The following is a 20,416-nucleotide window of genomic DNA, read 5'->3' on the forward strand; positions in this document are numbered from 1 at the left end:
CTCTGGGTACCGACCAATAAAATAAAGCTGCTTCTTCGGTATTGGTCTCAGCTTTGCGACGAAGGCAAATTGAATGTGACAGCTGTCAAATTACGAAGGTGATGTTTACATCGTACCTAGAGTTCCGTTGCCACACTTTCACGAGTAAATTGCTTGGTTATTAGTGATTACAGGGGTAAGTGAACAGATGTAATTTCTAATTTTACAGTGTTTACGAGACCAGTAACACAATTGTGTGTGATTTGCATAATTTAGTGATTAGGTTGAACATATTCTTCACAATCGCACAATTAGGAAGTAAAACGAATTCATATGGAGCGAAATATTCGGACATTACTCCGTTAGGCTATTTCTAAAAAAAAGTCGTATGAATACACCGTCTATAATCTTGCGAAGTAAACCCCTGAGGACCGTTTTCACCACAACCAGAATCTGAAGCTGACGCAGAATGATTCCACTGCCGCTTTCGTTCATTTCGCGTAGGGAACACGTAGATAAGATGAGAGAAAATATGGCTCGTGCGGAGGCACATAGGCAGCCGTTTTTCTCTCGCTCTATTTGCTGATGCAGCAGGAAGAGAAAAGAGTAGTAGTGGTGCAACGTACGCTCAGCCATACACCATGCGGTGGTTTACGGAGTATGCATGTAAATGTTTAAAGTAAATTGACAGAGACGCCAAGTTTACCGTATAACAATAAAGATAAAAGTGAAATCTATTTGCTTCATCGGAATATTAGGGAGTAATAGACAGAATAATGAATTTGTTTACAAGATCTTACGAGCTGAAAACAAACTGATGTAATTCACCTCTCTCAACATCATACATACATCAAAAATGTTTTGCAACACCTCGGTTCTGAAAGTTCCGGAACCTGTACAGAAAATTGGAATAGAGACCAACATAAACATCATTTCCGCCCTTTTTATTGCTCATGAAAACCACACATTGCATGTTGTACCACAATACAGCGAGACCTTCAGAGGTGGTGGTCCAGACTGCTGTACACACCGGTACCTCTGATACCCAGTAGCACGTCCTCTTGCATGCCTGTATTCGTCGTGGCATACTATCCACAAGTTCATCAAGGCACTGTCGGTCCAGTGGTTGGTGGGTCATGTCGTCCATAAACAGCCCTTTTCAATCTATCCCAGGCGTGTTTGATTGGGTTCATGTCTGTAGAACATGCTGGTCACGCTGGTCGAGCCAAGTCGTTATTCTGAACGAAGTCATTCACAAGATGTGCACGATGAGGGGGCGAATTGTCGTCCGTGAAGTCGAATGCCTCGCCAATATTCTGCCGATATGGTTGCATGATGACATTGATGTATCGTATAGCCGTTACGGCGCCTTCCATGACCACCAGCGGCGTACGTCTGCCCCGCATAATGCCACTCCAAAACAGCAGGGATCCTCCACCTTGCTGCACTCTCTGGACAGTGTGTCTAAGGCGTTCTGCCTGACTGGGTTGCCTCCTAACATGTCTCCGATGATTGTCTGGTTGAAGCCATAGGCGACACACATCCATGAAAGGACGAGATGCCAATCATGAGTGGTCCATTCGGCATGTTGTGGGGCCTATCTCTACCGCTCTGCATGGTGTCGTGGTTGCAAAGATGGACCTCGCCATGGACGTTGGGAGTAAAGTTGCGCATCATGAAGCCTATTGCGCACGTTTTGAGTCGTAACACGACGTCCTGTGACTGCACGAAAAGCATTATTCAACATGGTAGTGTTGCTGTGAGGGTTCCTCCGACCCATAATCCGGAGGTAGCGCTCGTCCACTGCAGTAGTAGCCCTTGGGCGGCCTGAGCGAGGCAAGTCATGGACAGTTTCTCTGTATCGCCTCCATGTCCGAACAACATCGCTTTGGTTCACTCCGAGACCCCTGGACACTTCCATTATTGAGAGATCTTACTGGTACGAAGTAACAATGCAGATGCGATCGAACCGCGGTATTGACCGTGTAGGAGTGGTTGAACTACAGAAAACACGAGTCGTGTACCTCCTTCCTGGTGGAATGTCTGGAACTGAATGGCTGTCGGTGCCCCTCCTTCTACTAGGCGTTGCTCCTGCATAGTTGTTTACATCTTTTGGCGAGTTTAGCGACATCCCTGAACAGTCAAAAGGACTGCGTATGTGATACAATATCCACAGTCAACGTTTATTTTCAGGAGTTCTAGGAGCTGGGGTGATGCAAAACTTTATTTGATGTGTGTATAACCACAGGCAAATAAAATCTTAACGGAAGTTGTTATAAGATGGCCACATATTTATGTTGATACAATATGGATAAAGGAGGAGCTGTCACATTCATAAATAAAAGGATATGCATACAAAAATGTAGAAATATCGAAATTCTGTATACATCACGATATTTGCAAATGTAACATTTGTCTTTCTTCCAATATAGACGTTTCCACTATGTAACTGAGAAGTTTTCATGAAATATTTTTGTGGGTTATTGTGGAACGGATGTCAATTTGTATTGATTGTAATGTATATTTCTTGAATGAATCTGACAGTAAAAATGACCTAGACGTGCTTTTTTCCACTTATAATTTGCTTTAAGTCACAAATTTCCCTACCCGATGTAAAATCCTCTCCCTTTCTTACTAAGCCTCCAGTTTAGATCGTTAGCGCGTAGAGGATGGTATAGGAGGCGTAAGACATGACTGGCCGTGCTTTTCCATCCGGGATTTGGAGGGAAAAACAACCCATCCTTGGATTGTCTTAGTGAGTCGTCACGTAGGGTTTCCTGGTACCTGTTTTGCTGGAAAGCTGCCGTAGTTGATGTCCATCGCAGAAGCAGTATCAGCGCCATCGGAGTCTCTGGAAAGTGCAATTTTGTACCCTGTAATTTCCAAGTGATGAAGAGGGAAGCAATATTGCTTGAAACAAGATTCGTGGATGTCCTTAACGTGTGTTTATTTACGAAAGCACTGTAATCTGATAATAAATGAAGCAATATATTACCTGTTAACTCTAAACTAGCTATTTCTGGTGAGCATAGTCTAACGACAGAACTACAGCGTGATTATAATTGAAGTTAAACTTTCAAACCGCTGTAGCAATAACACCACTGGTCATAAGGTCAGAATGACGTGAAACTGCAACGGAATATTATCGGAGAAGGGGGAAAACGTATGGCAGAATAAAAATAAATAGCTACAAAATGTGGCAATGGATGGCGCTATAAGCATCAAAATTTAATAGTGGTCGACTAAAAATGACAAATGAATCATACAGCAATGCCTAAGGTGTACGTTTGACGTCAAACAAACTGTACTACTCAGTGTGCATGAGTGTACAGATGTGATGCTGTTAGTTACGTAAGTCTATCCACCACGTCGACTTCAGATCACATCGGATGGTAAAAATCGGTTTTTAATTTACTGACGCCAAATACGGCATAAAAAACATCAATCACATCGGTTTTCAATTGTCCTGAGGCCAAAAACGACATAAAAAGCAACAATCAAAATCAAATCCGATTATTAGTTTCCGTGTGACTGGAAGAAAACATGTTCAGTGTGCTGTCCACCGTTTTCTGCAACAAGCTGAAATCGACAAACAGCATGTTCCACAACTGAGTGAAATGCTTCAGGGTTCAAGTTTAGAATGTGTTGCGCAATGCTTGCCTTCAATACAGCTAAGTTTGCAGCATTAAGATCAGGTGTTCTGGACGGCCAGGCTGTAGGGAAATGGTGGCTGATAATTCTAGCATTTCGGATACCCACTTCAGCAGCTGCTTAACTGAATTTTCAATGTGTAGGTGCACCATCTTGCATAAAAGTGATCCCACCCACACATCCACGCTGTTGGAGAGCTGGACTGACGTTGTTGCGCAAAAGACACTCTCAGCGCTTACCAGTGACGGTACAGCTAGCAGGACCCGAAGCACTTGACTCTTCGAAAAAATATGGGCCAATGATAAATGATGTCGTAAACCTGTACCATACAGTGATCTTTTCAGTATGAAGTGGTACTGGTTGTTTTACGTGTGGACTTTCCGTTGCCCATATTTTACAGTTCTGTGTAATGACATATCCTGTCATATGGAAGTGGGCTTCGTCTGTCCACAAAATCCTCCATGTCCAATCAATGTCCACTTCCATGCGAGCAAGAAATTCTAAAGCAAAGATCTGTCCGGCAGGTCAACTTGAAGCAACTCGTGCACATGTGTAATTTTGAACGGATAGCAAAGAAGGATGTTTCGTAGGATTTTACGCACCGTGCCCACGTGTATGTCCAGTGTTCGCGCAATTCTCTCTGCACTACACGTTTACACACTACCACTCGTCTCCTCCTGCATTGCTGTGCTCACTGCTTCCACTGACATCGGATCAATTCGTTTCCTCCCTCTACCAGGTTGCACACCAAAAGAACACGTCTTTTCGAATTTCCGGATCATTTTCTCCAGACCCACGGCAGTAATCGGACCAACGCCCTTTTTCAAATCCTTCAGTGTCCGGAACTTCAGCAGAGCGAAGTGGGCACAGTCATCATTCTTGTAATACAGCTTTACAAGCAGAGCGCGATCCTCCATTGAGATAGTCATGGCGAACGTCGCAGACGCGAAAGGAGGAAAAGCCGTATACCCAACTTCAGTGGGTCGTGCGCATGACAGGTCTTTCATTTACGTATTCTGGCACATACAGCGGCCATCCATTGATCGATTTTCACCCTATTTTTTTCTTCTGACATACGTTTTCCCCCTTCTCCGATAATATTCCGTTGCAATTCGACGTCTTTCTGACCAGTGGTGTTATTTCTGCAGCTTTTTGAAAGTTTAGCGTTAATTATAACCACCCTGTATATCGAAACGCATCCTATCCGCGACTGACGACTGTGCCTCGCAGTCGAGATCTGGCAATCGTGAAACATCACAGGTATTCGTAAACTTCGCTATCTTAAATATTATTCATGTGTTTATTAAAATGACTGCTGCTTCGTAATACCGTTATAAGGAAGTGTTTAAGACCAGTAGGCTTCTCCTAATATCTGTTCAAAATGGCTCTGATCACTATGGGACTCAATTGCTGTGGTCATCAGTCCCCTAGAACTTAGAACTACTTAAACCTAACTAACCTAAGGACATCACACACATCCATGCCTAATATCTGTATTTGTATATATTTATTAAACAAAATTAGTTGCTTCTCGCCAAAAAGGGTGTAGTTTCCCTGCGTATCGTGCGATGGAGCAACTGTCGTTCTCGCAGTAAGACACAGCGCCTCACCCCACCGCTTACCGGCAACGACAGTGTTCCAGTGTCTACTTCAGCCAGCATGGGAACTGGAAATTTACTGCCTTCTATGCGTTCTGCCCTGCTATCTGAGTTTATTGAGAGCCACAGGTATCTGCATACGCGATATAAAATGAAAATCTGCAGCATAAGGAAATCAAATGTAATCTTAAAATAAGTTGTTAATGTATTGGTTCAACAAGCATTGACACATGTCAATCAGGTGGTAAGTGGGTTGTAAGATCGTGACGCACAGTTAGTCATATTTTATAACCTATCTCGCTCTACAGCTCAGAACCAGTCTACGAAAGTAGTGAGGCTGATTAATGATAAAACTACTAAAGATTTTAAAGAAAGTTCAAAAAATGTTTACTGGGGAGCGGAGTACCAACTCAAAGTTTGACGTATTTATTAATTAGCTTGTTCCATTTTCCAAAGCAGTTTTTTTAAAAATATGAATAAATTAATAATGTGAGGTCACTGAAAAAACTTCGGATCGCTACGAGTGTCAGAGTCTCTTTACAACGACAAAAGGTCTTGTTGCCAGAACAAGTAAAGATACGGAATTACTTTGTTATTTTAAAAATGATTCAAATGGCTCTAAGCACTATGGAACTTAACATCTGAGGTCATCAGTCCCCTAGACTTAGAACTATTTAAACCTGACTAAGCTAAGGACATCACGCTTATCCATGCCCAAGGGAGGATACGAACCTACGACTGTAGCAGCAGCGGGGTTCCGGACTGATGCGCCCAGAACCGCTCGGCCACATCGGCCGTCTTTCTTATTATAAATGGCATTACAAAATATTAACAAAAGTTGAAAAATAAATCGAGGAGTTTGCGCTACTTGTCTGAAAATGACAGATCATAAAATGAAATAAAATGAACACGGAATATGTACACGGTGTACGTAAAGTCCGGGAACACTTTCAATTATTTATTGCACAAGAACGAAACATTGTATAGGTATCATACATATGTCATTTTGAGAGAAACCCTGAAAGTTATTTTTTTTAATGTGTACAGCCACAGCATAGTTTGGTAATTTGTCGATAGCGTTAATCGCGAACATGGCGAGTTCGGTGAGGAGCGAGCTGTTTCATGAAATGGCCTCCCCGATCACCAGATCTCACTCCCTGTGACTTTTTTCTATGGGGACACATTAAGCTCCAGTGCGAGGCCTTCAGGGCCAGGCAACCTGTTAGTAGCACCCGCCTGGATAGCGTCATGGACTTCATGACATTAGCAATCAGATCCATCGTGACATCCACGGGAACCAAGCCTAAGAAGAGGCTGGAGACTGCCATAATGTTGGCAGGGCGGTGACATTGTTCAGCGTACAGCGTAATGTAATGTGTATGGAGGGCAGACCCGATATCCCGTTGGGTATCAAAACACTGCCCATCACCAGTCGTAAGAACATTAATTAAATTCCTCCGACGGTGGCATCGTTCCGCTATGATACATAGATGGTTGCTCTTGCACTAACCCATCGTGTGTGCGCACCCTAACCATGGTTCCTTCAAGGTGTCAGCGAGAGGGGGACGTGAGCTCTGCCTGGGCACGATTCGCCAACGCCTGGTGCTCTGGCGAATAAGGCTTCATAGAATATTCCCGGAGAATGGTGAAATAGACAGGAAGTCTGTTTCACCATTTCACCAGTCCGTCGCTGCCAGGCCCCAACCTCCCTTCGGCAACCAATCAAGGTCTTGCGGAGAGCAGGCTTTGCACTGAGCATCCACCATGACAGGGCAGACGGTTAGGCATCACGGCGTCGACGACAAGCTGCCCAAATGGGCTGGAAGAGCTGCCGGCCGTCGGGTGCAGTATGGTGCATCGTGTTCAGGTTCCATGGCCTACGCCCGCGCCACACTCTTTCGCGTCAGAGATTGATGGCTTCAATGGTCAGAGAACGCAGTGTGCCACACGTCAGCAGCCTGCACCCCACTGATAATATCGCGGGAGGTGTAAACACGATAGAGTCGACTGGAAGAATGGCGTAAACCCCGGAAGATCGCCATGAACATGCACCCAAGAATCTACTGGGCTGAGGTGCTGGAGAATTGTCGCTAGCGCCGCGGAGCCTGGGTGCAGTTGAAATCACACCGCATGATCAATGCATCCTGCCGGCCCAGGAAGAGAGGCGTGACTGCCTCTGAGAACAAGGTGGAACGTTTACGGCGCCGACCAGAAACAGAATGCGCATAGAGACTGACGATCCTGACGCCATTAAACATGAGAGACATACCTCTGGCATCAGGCAGACAGGCAACTGCATCAGCGAGGATACCGCCATAAGAGGATCGGCACCCCCCTACCTGTATGGGAAGCATGAGAAACAAGTGCTGTACAACCAAGGAGAACAGGAAGTTGCAACATACACCTCCTGAAGCAGAGATATGTCAACGTCCGCGGCATACAGCATGTGATGGAGTAAAGCCAGTGTGTGGCATACGTGAATAGTGTTGACATTGACAGTGGCTAGGCAATAAGTCTGGGAAGGAGCCATCGGCACGAGGACAGGCGATTCAAACACGGGACAAGCACAGGGAACTCCCTGTCAGGCCCCCACGGGAGGGCACATCACTGTGACTGGGAGGGAGCCGACCCACCAACGGCGGTCCATCGTTCTGTACACCTCCAGAATGCCCATCCTCAGCGTCGACATCGACATCGTCCGCCCAGGAGACAGACTTGTCGATGGGTAGGTTCAGTGGAACATTATCAGAGGTGCGCTCACAGGTAGCGCCAGACACAGAAAGAGAGGCGGCCGCATTAGACGCAGGTGGGGGAAGGTCGGTGTCCAGAGCTGGAACCTGACTGGGGAGGCAGGGAGGGACTTCGCGTCGTTAGGTGTCAGGGCGTCAGAGAACAGCGCACCATCAGTAACAGGGTCGTCATCGTGTGCAGACTTCCGATGGACGCAGTCATCAGAAGGGGTTCGACGTTGTCTCTTCCATTTCGTGTCGGATAGAGGGCGGCTGTTATCCGACATGTGGGCAGATGGCAGAAAGGCGGAGGTAGGTACTGCTCCGTGATCAACCACCAAGGGTCGGGACAGACAGTTTGCGCCTGCTGACGGTCGTCGTTCATTTGTATTGCCTCCGGCAGGGGTGTAGCAGAGACAGGCGAAACGTCCATCACACCGTCGAGAGGAGTCGACACCGGTGCCGACTGATTCAGAGGGGGCCGTTGCAGGCAGCACAGCCGCAGACGCGTAAGACAGAGGTAACACTGTAGGGGCCGCAGGAGGAGCGACGTCGTCGATCGAAGACACACAGAACGGGCATGGCCTTCCTGGCCACAACCTGAACAGGTGCGCGGCTGGCCATCTTACATGACAACAGCCCTGCAGCCGGCAATAACCAAGTAGGAAGCACGTGTTCCCGTAGCTCAATTTTTATCTGACGGAGACAATTAAGGACACGGTACGTTTCGAACGTCTTCCACAGCGTGATCAACCACTACAGTCCCTGTATGTCCGTCAGAATATCAAAACTTGAGACGGTTAGCGCGGCGCCGCACAACATCGGCGTACAGCTCGTCATTCACCAGCTTAATGTACACAGTAGTCCTGAGGATTGAAAAATGTATTCTGAAAGAGTCTTGTGGCGGGAGACGTATTTCATCCCGTACAAAACGTTCGTGATCTACTGGAAAAGTTAATTTGGTTGTTGCTTGGCAATAAGAAAACGCCATGATGATCACTGAAGTGGGACTCTCAGACAAGCTGCTACGCGGAAGTAAATAAACGCGCGCTCGTTCGCAAACAGCACAACAGGCGAGACGCAAACAAGGCCTGCACGCCTCACCACAGCCAAAGACCGACTGAACCACTTGACTGCCATGAACTCTAAATGACGGCACCGACGCGCAGATACATCAGATGGATAATAGACGCGTAAAACTTGTCTTGCGATTTTCTCCAAATTGCCACTGTAGAACTACTTGCACATTATGTTGTTTTAATGACCTTAAAAGTGTTCTAAGTTTGAATAAAATCGGCGATCCCAGCGTCGTGGCTTCCCCTTGTTAATTATGTGAGGCGCTTCAGATAATACCTCACAATGTGCAATTAAAATTTCGCGAAGCTGTTCTGTCTGTCTGGTGAGCTTCAGGTGTCCTAGCTTATCATTCTGAGCCATGCCGCAGTATCGGCCTTGCCACATCAGGTATAACGCTCCTACCTCTCCGGCTAAATAGGCTTTTCTATATGACCGTGTACCTCGAGTCCTAATCAGTGGGGAAAAGGCATATTCTCTGAAGAATAAAGCAAAACCGAGAGAAGTAGATGAAGTTATAACCGAATCGCCACTGGTCAGTATTTTAGCAATGACGATTAGGAACAAAGTTCGGTTAAGCTTATGTATTTTTATTACGTAAATCAATTTTTAAGTAACAGTAGATACTGGAAGATTTAGAGAAAAGGTTTTCAAAGTATGTCATTAAAGAAAGTAACCAACGGTCGCCAGTTCCTCAACGGGACAAGAATAATTAAATCGAAACTCAACTTTATACTAGTAAGCAATCTTACGTAAGAATGGTTATTGGCGTCATAACGTAGTAACAGTACCTAATGCACACTTTCAAGTACTTCATACCACACATGTCACAGTAATCAAATTACGATATAACAGCAAACACATACAACATATTACATTAATTTTCAAGGATCAAGTAAAGTAAGATTGTTTACTGACTGTGGACAGAAACGTTTTGTTACGTTACTCACCGTAATACTGACTGCCGTAATTGTAGCAAGCAAAAAGATTGAATTTACTCATTGGCAAGGACTGGTAATTACCTATCAGTTACTCTGATATTTCTTTGTAATAAAAGTTATAAATTATGCCACAAGCTATAAATTAGAGCTGCCGGCCGAAGTGGCCGTGCGGTTAAAGGCGCTGCAGTCTGGAACCGCAAGACCGCTGCGGTCGCAGGTTCGAATCCTGCCTCGGGCATGGATGTTTGTGATGTCCTTAGGTTAGTTAGGTTTAACTAGTTCTAAGTTCTAGGGGACTAATAACCTCAGCAGTTGAGTCCCATAGTGCTCAGAGCCATTTATAAATTAGAGCTATTCTTTGACAATGAAATTCAGTGTCCAAGTTACGTGAAGTTTTACTGCCAATTTTTTGTTATGAACGTTATTATATTTTTGGAAAATGAATTAATACTGGCTTTTGCATCATTCTGTTTCTGACATTATTCATACTACAGCCAAAGATTTCATTACTAACGCAATTGAGCCGTGCACGGCTCGTGTTCTTGTCATTTATTGTTTCTCATCTTCTATTACGGTACCGCCGCCTCGTTTTCTTATTCCATTTACTGGCGCCACTAACTTCCCGCCTTACTTGCCCGTGAGCGGCAGCAGCAGCAGCTCGTATCGATCAGTGCACTGTCATACTATCTCTGGAGCGACCATTTGTATTTCCGGATCGTCGTGTGTCTGGCAGTCAGTTGGAGACGGACAAGCATTGCATTCGGGGGACGCACCAGCAGTGAAGTCGGGGACAGAGCTCTGGTGAGGCGCGGGCAGCCCAGTGCTCGCTGACTGCTGCCGACACACATGAACTGTCCAACGGAGGGAGATTGGAGCGGGACGACCGTTGGTTGATCGTTCGGTTGGTCGTCTCAACGGCCGACGTATATTTGGTCCTTTCACCGTGTTAAGATAAGGCCTTCTGCCTTTTGATTGAAGTTCTTCTTATTACTTAATATCCGGCCTCCAGCCAAGTTCCATTAAAATTCAATTGCTAAGGCCTTCAGCCTCTTTAGATTGAAAATTTAGAAAATATTTTTGGGTGAAACCACCACAAGAACCTTGTATTTTAATTTCTTGCGTAGGCCTTGTGTCTTGGATTTTGAGTGTGGCCTTCAGCAGATCTAAAGTTAATCAGAGGAGGTCGACTAAAGTTTTGAGTGTTTTGCATCCTTTTTGTAATATTAAGTGTTGATAAATAAAGTTTGTATGTTGAGTGCAAATGACAACTTATTTTGGCCCCTTTCCACAAACTAAACCGCTCAGTCCTGCTAGCCCAGGCATTTCAGTAATTGTCCAAAAGTTAGAAAAATAATGTTTTGACAATGTAATAAATTAATGTTCACTTCATTTTCAGTTCATTTTCTGATTATCTCGATTCATACAAAGGGATAGGATGGATAAAACTTGGATGATGACTTAGAAAAATTATTTACGTGACAATATGCACGAAAACAATGTCATTTAAGCAATAAAATTCCAACTACGCTTCAGCCTATTACACCTCTAGTTATAAAAAGTGTAGATGTTATTTAACTTTATGATGCCGTTGGTTTGTCGAATGGCTTCATTTAGCAGTAAAACAGGCCACAGGTTGATCTTCTTGCCATGCCATAGCCAATTACAAGAGCCCACAGTACTCTTGATGTTATGTGAATTACTCTTGCTGCATTTGTATTGTGCCCAATAAATGCCCATATTAAACATCCGCCAAAGCAACTATTTCACTTTTCACAGCTCCGCACTTCGGTAACAGACATTTTATCTCCGCACTTTTGCATAGCCACTCCAGCGAATACACACGTCCAGCGATAATGCATTTACAATTTATTACACTCTTTGACAATAGCTTTTCACTGATTAGACCAGCGTGTCTACTTACAAAATGTTAACATTCCGCCGGCCGATGTGGCCGAGCGGTTCTAGGCGCTACAGTCTGGAAGCGCGCGACCGCTACGGTCGCGGGTTCGAATCCTGCGTCGGGCATGGATGTGTGTGATGTCCTTAAGTTTAAGTAGTTCTAAGTTCTAGGGGACTGATGACCTCAGTGCTCAGAGCCATTTGTTAACATTCCATGTGTATTCTCTTTCTTAAATAACAAATATCGTTTGTAACTTGACAACATATTTAGATGAATAATATTCAGCACAACTAATAAAACAAAACTTCGCAAAACACTTAGAAAATGTATGATCATACAAGGTGAGCAACTGGTCTACATAATCTACATCTGGGTGTTGTAGAGAGGGAGCAGAGGGAGCTGATTTGGAGAGTAGAGTTGTGCACAGAGACGCGAGATCGTGGCGTGGCTGTCTGCAGGTAACTGTGGACACCAACAGAGAGCGCAACGAACCGAGCAGTATGGCACCGCAAGGCGCTGACGCACGCAGCAAGGAGAGCGGTGGATCCCGCAGCTGGTGTCGAGACGGAAACAACGGGATGGAACTCGTATCCGTTACTCGCTGCTCGACTATCCTATATTACGGTGTGTGGTTTGTCAAGAGATCGGCGAGGACAGAGAAATGTGCAGCTGGTGTTTGACTATGTGCCGAGACAGACTGTACTGGAATCTGGGGAATCAGCAGATTTAATAACCGGCGAAGCGACGTTTCTGCCATGTGATTGTGCTCGCAAATATGATAAAAGTGTATTACAGTTCTGTTCGGTACAGGTAGAATCTGACTGACAAGAGCCGGCCGGAGTGGCCGAGCGGTTCTAGGCGCTACAGTCTGGAACCGCGCGACCGCTACGGTCGCGGGTTCGAATCCTACCTCGGGAATGGATGAGTGTGATGTCCTTAGGTTAGTTAGGTTTAAGTAGTTCTAAATTCTAGGGGACTGATGACCTCAGAAGTTAAGTCCCATAGTGCTCAGAGCCATTTGAACCATTTGACTGACAAGAAAGTAGGATTCTTGCCTTACTCTAATTAATGAATGGTAATTTAATAAACAATGTTCAGTTTTGTTGTCCTGTTCGTGCACTGTCAGGGAGAGAAGTTTTGAGAGAAACACCAGAAAAAGTCTTTGGGTAGCGCTTAAGAACGAAATTGCTTTTAATTATGAAATTTAAGTTAAATGCTGAGTGCATATTTCATATGCTTTTTAAATGTGTATATACTCTTTCTAATTACAAGAAAAGTTTTCTATTTTTTTGTCCTTTTTGTAAGACTAATGCGGTTAGAGTGTAGTTGCTCAAAGCTCAGTGCAACTTGTAAAAGCGTAGTAAGACAGATAAGTTTTTATTTTTTATATTTTTCTGAAGTTGTAATTTTTATTAACTGGCGTTCTGCAGACTGAAAAGAGAATTTACTCACTTAGACAATATTTTCGAGAAGAAATCTTGTTCTCTAAGAATTAAGTAATACAGCAGAACATGTAACAGCTGTGCAGCAATGTTTGATTTTTGTCTGGGTTACTGACGTCAAACAAAAGTTTTTGAAAGTTTCACTTGACATTCTCTAGTACGTTCCGCTTCCCTAAAGCCGTGCCCTATCATTGTTCACAATTATCAATTAATTAAAATTTGTTTCTGCATGCCCTACTTGGTGTTTAAAAGATACCATGCGCAAAACATCTATGAACACAGTGGAGGAATTTTTTCCGAAGACACTGTTTTCAAGCCAGCTTTAAATATGTAAGTTGGAAGTATCGTTGTCGGGTTTTGTGACGACCAGTCTTAATTCAAAATTTATGCAGTAGACTTCTTACAATAATTAATTAAATTTATGCTCACGTGCTTCCTCTACTACACTGCCTTTCCGGTAACTGCTCCATGAAATTCACCTTTCTGTGTTTGGAACTCTTATTATGCTCTCTCTCTTAAACATACTTCATAGATACAGTCATTGTTAGCCGAAATCAGACTACGCAATTGTAGACACCTCTATCATTAATTCTTAGCCTAAGCAGCCTTATCAGAATCGACAACAAACCTACACCGACAACGATAGTTCCGGTATACATGCCATTGTCGCAAGCTGAAGATGATGAGATAGAGAAAGTGTATGAGGATATTGAAAGGGTAATACAGTATGTAAAGGAAGATGAAAATCTAATAGTCATGGGAGAGTGGAATGCCGTTGTAAGCGGGGCAGTAGATGAAAAAGTTACAGGAGAATTGGGCTTCGAACAAGGAATGATAGAGGAGAAAGTTTAATTGAGTTCTGCAATAAACGTCAGCTAGTAATAGCGAATACTCTGTTCAGGAATCACAAGAGGACGAAGTATACTTGGAAAAGTCCGGGTGGTACGGGATAATTTCAAGCAGAGTGCATCATGGTCAGACAGAGATTCCGAAATCAGATACTGGATTGTAAGGCGTACCCAGGAGCATTTATAGACTCAGATCACAATTCAGTAGTGATGAAAAGTAGGCTGAAGCTTAAGACATTAGTCAAACTAAACTAAACCCCTCCCGAACAGGCCATGTAGGCCCAGCGGTACCGACCGGCCGCCGTATCATCCTTAGCCCATTGGCATTACTGGATGCGGATATGGAGGGGCATGTGGTCAGCACACCGCTCTCCTGGCCGTATTCAGTTTCCGAGACCGGAGCCGCTACTTCTCAATCAAGTAGCTCCTCAGTTTGCCTCACAATGGCTGAGTGCTCCACACTTGTCAACAGCGCTCGGTAGACCGGATGGTCACCCATCCAAGTACTAGCCCAGCCCGACTGCACTTAACTTCGGTGATCTGACGGGAACCGGTGTTACCACTGCGGCAAGGCCGTTGGCTAAGACATTAGGAAGAATCAATACGCAGAGAAGTGTGATACAGAAGTACTAAAGAATGACAAGATACGCTTGAAGTTCCCGAAGGCTATAGATACAGCAATAAGGAATAGCTCAGTAGGTAGCGCAGTTGAAGAGGAATGAACATACCTAAAGAGGGCGCTAACAGAATTTGGAAACGAAAACATAGGTACAAAGAAGGTAACTGCGAAGAAACCATGGGTAACAGGACAAATACTTCAATAGATCAATGAAAGGAGGAAGTACAAAAATGATCCGGGAAACACAGGAATATAGAAATACAGCTCACTGAAGAATGAAATAAATAGAAAGTGCAGGGAAGCTAAGACGAAATGGCTGCAGGAAAAATGTGAAGACATCGAAAAAGAAATAATTGTCGGAAGGACAGACTCAGCATACAGGAAAGTCAAAACAACCTTTGGTGACATTAAAAGCAACGGTGATAACATTAACAGTGCAACGGGAATTCCACTGTTAAATGCAGTCGAGAGAGAGGATAGGTGGAAAGAATACATTGAAAGCCTCTATGAAGGAGATTTCTCTGATGTGATAGGAGAAGAAACAGGTGTCGATTTAGAAGAGATAGGGGACCCGGTATTAGAATCTGAATTTAAAAGGACTCTGGAGAAGATCAAATAAGGAAGAAGTGATAGATAACATTCCATCAGAATTTCTAAAATAGTTCGGGGAAGTAGCAACAAAACGACTACTCATGTTGGTGTGTAGAATGTATAGGTCTGGCGACGTACCATCTGACTTTAGAAAACATCATCCCTCAATTCCGAACACGGCAAGAGCTGACAAGTGCGAGAATCATCGCACAATCAGCTTAACAGCTCACGTATCCAAGATGCTGACAAGAACAATACACATAAGAACGGAAACGAAAACCGAGGATGCGTTAGGTGACGATCAGTTTGGCTTTAGGCATGAGAGGGGCAATTCTGACGTTGCAGTTAGTAATGGAACAAGACTAAAGAAAATTCAAGACACGTTCATAGGATTTGTTGACCTGGAAAAAGCACTCGACAATGTAAAATGGTGAATAATGTTCGAAATTCTGAGGAAAATAGGGGTAAGTATGGGGAGAGACGGGTCATATACAACAAGAACTGCAGCCAAGAGGTTCAAATGGTTCAAATGGCTCTGAGCATTATGGGACTTAACCTCTGAAGTCATCAGTCCCCTAGAACTTAGAACTACTTAAACCCAACTAACCTAAGTACATCACAAACATCCATGCCCGAGGCAGGATTCGAACCTGCGACCGTAGCGGTCGCGCGGTTCCAGACTGTAGCGCCTAGAACCGCTCGGTTACCAGGGCCGGCCCAGCCAAGAGGGAATAATAATAGTGGACGACCAAGAACGAATTGAACGTATTAAAAAGGGCGTAAGACAGTAATGTAGTATTTCGCCCCTACTGTTCAATCTGTATATCGAGGAAGCAATGATGGAAATTAAAGAAAGGTTCAGGAGTGGAATAAAAATTCAAGGTGAAAAGATGACGTTGCTATCCTGAGTGAAAGAGAATAAGGATTAAATGATCTGCTGAATGGAATGAACAGTTTAATGAGTACAGAATATGTATTGAAAGTAAATCGAAAAAGAAAGTAATGAGAAGTAGTAGAAATGAGAACAGCGAGAAACTTAATACCAGGATTGACAGTCACAAAGTAGGTAAAGTTAAGGAATTCTGCTACCTAGGCAGTAAAATAACGAGTGACGGACGGAGCAAGGAGGACATCAAAAGCAGACTAGCAATGGTAAAAAGGGCAATCCTATCCAAGAGAAGTCTACTGATACCGAATATCGGCCTTAATTTGAGATTTTTTTTAAAGAAGTATGACGGTACATGTGATGTGTTACGGCAGCGAAAGGAACCTGTGACCACTGGAGGTGTGGAGATGGTTCCACAAGTTCCTCCAAAAAATCTTAACACAACACACACACAAATGACATATTAACAAATATAAATCCACCTGATGATGGAGGTTTAAATCTTTGAAACGCGTCGTGGAGATAAATAAACAGTGACTGGTAACAGTAAACTTGTTGTTTTATTTAATTTCCGAGAATATACGTCTGGAGTACAGTAATGTATGGTAGTGAAACATGGACTGTGGGAAAACCGGAACAGAAGAGAATCGAAGCATTTGAGATGTAGTGCTACAGACAAATGTTGAAAATTAGGTGGACTGATAAGGTAAGGAATGAGGAGTGTCTGTGCAGAATCGGAGAGGAAAAGAATACATGGAAAACATTGATAAGGAGAAGGGACGGGATAATAGGACGTCTGTTGAGACAAGAGGGAATGACTTCCATGGTACTAGAGGGAGCTGTAGAGGGCAAAAACTGTAGGGGAAGATAGAGATTGGAATACACCAGCAATTAATACAGGGCAGACTCTGAGATGAAGAGCTTAGCACAGGAAAGGAATTCATGGCGGGTTGCATCAAACCAGTCATTAGACTGGCGACGACCTAAAAAAAAAAAAAAAAAAAAAACGTACAAGATAGCCATCCACCTCTGGAGCATTCTCCTCTCTCTCAGAAGAATCTCTCTCTCTCCGTCCTTCGATACTAATATACATTTTACCACGTAGCACATCACTATGATCACTGTGTACAGTGCTACCAGACCTACTAGTTACTAGTTAGTTTCACTGTTAGCTATCCTCGGACTGTTATTCCTTGGGTCTGCAGTACGCACCTTCACAACATTTGTGAGTGCATGGTACCTCACTTGATGCTCATGTGGAGTGGACTCTCCCGTTATTATTCTTATGAGGGAACCAATGATCTCTGTCGTTATTACGTTACCATCTGTTCCCATTTCTTGTGGTCAGTGACGTGTTTTCGATACCCTTCGCGCTTCCGAATGATTTTTTGGGTATGCAGCATTAACATGTGATGTGGCAACTGCTCTTGCCTCGTTACTGCGTCCGTCCCCCAGTTTCTGCACAAAGAACGGAAATTGTGCGCTTCACGGCGATCACTACCTCCCGCTGAAGATGCTGATGTAGCTTTGTCAAACACATCTGGATGATTTCTGGTGGATCATATGACAGATTAAGCTATTGATTCCTCTTAATCATATCTTTGGGGCAGTGTATCAGGTTGATGAAATTGTATTCGCTTTTGGTTCCAACGTTTGGTTAGTCATTTCCACATTTTATTGCACTCTACTACATCAACACTCGATAAAAAGTGGCCATTTAAAGTCCTGATATCCAACAGTCATTCATCAGAATACACATCATCACAACAACTTCATCACGCACGTTCTCACACACAAAATTGATTTTTAGCGGATGTTTCGTGACATCAGCAGGGCACCATCAGACTGTGCAAAACACTAAATTGGGTGTGCATCAGCTGTAGGGTCGGGAAAGAGTGGGTACCTCTGTACCAACACAAAATGACGCCACTTTGCCCTCATCAAAATCAGTAGCGGCTGTCTCATCGTTTGTTTTTCTCTATACTAACTCTCCTCGGAGCTGACACAGACACATTGACACTTACGGTGTTATTACCATTACCGTCTTTAGTCCACTGCCTGTCTGTGACACACCGAAGCATGTGCAATTCTTCCCTGTTCCTCTTAGTAATCTCAGCTTGTGGGTGTTTAAAATTTAGCGGCGATTGAAATTCAGAGGTGTCTCCTGCTGCGAAAGGCCACCTGCAATTACGTGTGCATGGATTTGCAATTACGTGAACATTCATAAATTATAGCAATCATCCATGTTTTGCAAACGTCATTCAATTTAGATGAGGTGCTGAATATCAAAAGTAATAAAAATGAAGATGAAAATCAATCAGTTAATCTATGAGCGTGACCTTACTCCCTGTAATGATAAAAATATGATAAAACACAGGCAGAGAATTTGAGAAAACTACAAAATCACATGACAGGTGAACTGACTATACCATTCTACTTTGTACTGAATGTATAAGAAATTTATTATCAGTTCACCTTCTTCAAGAGTTTTCTGGGTTAGATCATTGGCTTGGCAGCATCTGCTTAATCATATAATAAGCTGTTCTGTTCTAAGCCTTTTAAAAACTGGTGGCTGGCAAATTCTGGCCGTGGATATTTGCTATGTTCTATGAAAATACTACAGCGCACGTTGCTTCCTTGTCAAGTCCGTCTCGATTTAGTTAAGAGTGATTGTCTTCACTTTGATCTACCCAGCTACTTACACATTTCAGTCCAATGGAATCATCGTTAAGCGCGTCTTTATTTAGCGAGCGAGTTGATGCAGTGGTTAATACATTGGACCTGTAAAGAGCAGCGGTTAAAATGCTTATCCGGCCGTAAGGTGCGTAGGTTTCAGGTCATCTCTCTTCGTCTCCTAAAACATATGCTGGGATGATCTCCTTGAAGAGAACTCGCCCGGCTTCTTCCCCAATCCAACCTTTCCATCCATCTCTAAATTTTCTTCCTGATCAGTTCATCTGTTCTTTCAGCGTGTTATCTTCCGATACTTTTCCAACGTGTCTGCGATACGTCGTTTCTCTCATGAATGTCAAACAACGCCTAATTTCGAATTTATTAGTTTACAGTTTTCTCTGCATTTAGTCAAATTGTGATGTCTAGCATAGGTTACATTTACATTGTTCACTGATTGCATCTTTGTGCACTATAAGCATAGCGGTGATTCAGAGTCATTATTATAGAGCCATCAACCATATTGCTACTGTTGTATAAATTTACGTGATGCTGCATTGGTTTTAGATATTCATCTACTTGCAGGTTCATATCTTGTCTAAGTTATTCAATGTACAGTTGATTTCTTTTTGTTATGAATGACAGAAGCCTATAATAAAACTATACAGTAATAGCATGCAAATTGATTTAATCACTCGTTACTATCAGCTTATTATTGCTCCAGAAGATGCCGACGCTACAATACAGGCTTCTAACATTTGAATCAACCACGTTCCCAAACTCGAAGTTAGATTAAGTAGTGACCTTAGCAGTTTGTTGCCACAGAAATGTACCACAAATTTCCAAAATTTTCAGTTTCCAACTAGAAATTAAGAAGACCTTCAAAATGTTCCCAATTGCGAACCCTTTGTGCTCCATTCCTAGCTCGTGGGGATATGGCTAACAAGCACCAAATTCTGACCATTAACATCATTGGTCTGTGGGTAGGTAAAGAAAGATACAAAGCAGCTCATACTGAACTTCATAGGCAGACTTCGTTACAGGTCGAATAAGACAGAGAATTTTCTGTGTTCCAAAAACTAACCAATATACATTGTTGTGTACGTCTAAGGTGGGCGTTCAGTAAAAAAGTAGCAGGAAACAAACCCCACCAAAACAATTATATAACTAATTAGAAATCTGAAAAGGGAAATGCTAAGGTTCAATCTAGATATAGTGCGGGTCAGTGAAGCGAAACAGAAAAAAGACAAGGACTTCTGGCCATGTGACAACATGGTAATGCCAAAAATGGTATAGTGGGAGTAGAATTCGTTATGAATAGGAATGCGGAACAGTGAGTGCATTACTGTGAAGAGTTCTGTGATAGGGTTGTTCCCATCAGAATCGACAGCAAATCAACTCCGACAACAATTGTTAGGATATACATGCCGAGATAGCAAACAGGTTCAAGGAGCACAAGAGGAGGAGGTATAATGGAAAAGGACGCGT

The 20,416-nt window shown here is 43.4% G+C and overlaps 1 protein-coding gene and 1 pseudogene across 3 annotated transcripts in view; both read right to left on the reverse strand.

The window, feature by feature from the left end:
* The window catches only part of LOC126263647 (pro-resilin-like), a 209,052-nt gene that overhangs the window by 109,050 nt on the left and 79,586 nt on the right, over positions 1-20,416 (reverse strand). The window lies entirely within an intron of this gene.
* On the reverse strand, positions 14,626-14,743 carry LOC126263864 (5S ribosomal RNA; annotated as a pseudogene).

This window comes from Schistocerca nitens, chromosome 6 (assembly GCF_023898315.1).
Source record: "Schistocerca nitens isolate TAMUIC-IGC-003100 chromosome 6, iqSchNite1.1, whole genome shotgun sequence".
Classification (NCBI taxonomy): domain Eukaryota; kingdom Metazoa; phylum Arthropoda; class Insecta; order Orthoptera; family Acrididae; genus Schistocerca; species Schistocerca nitens.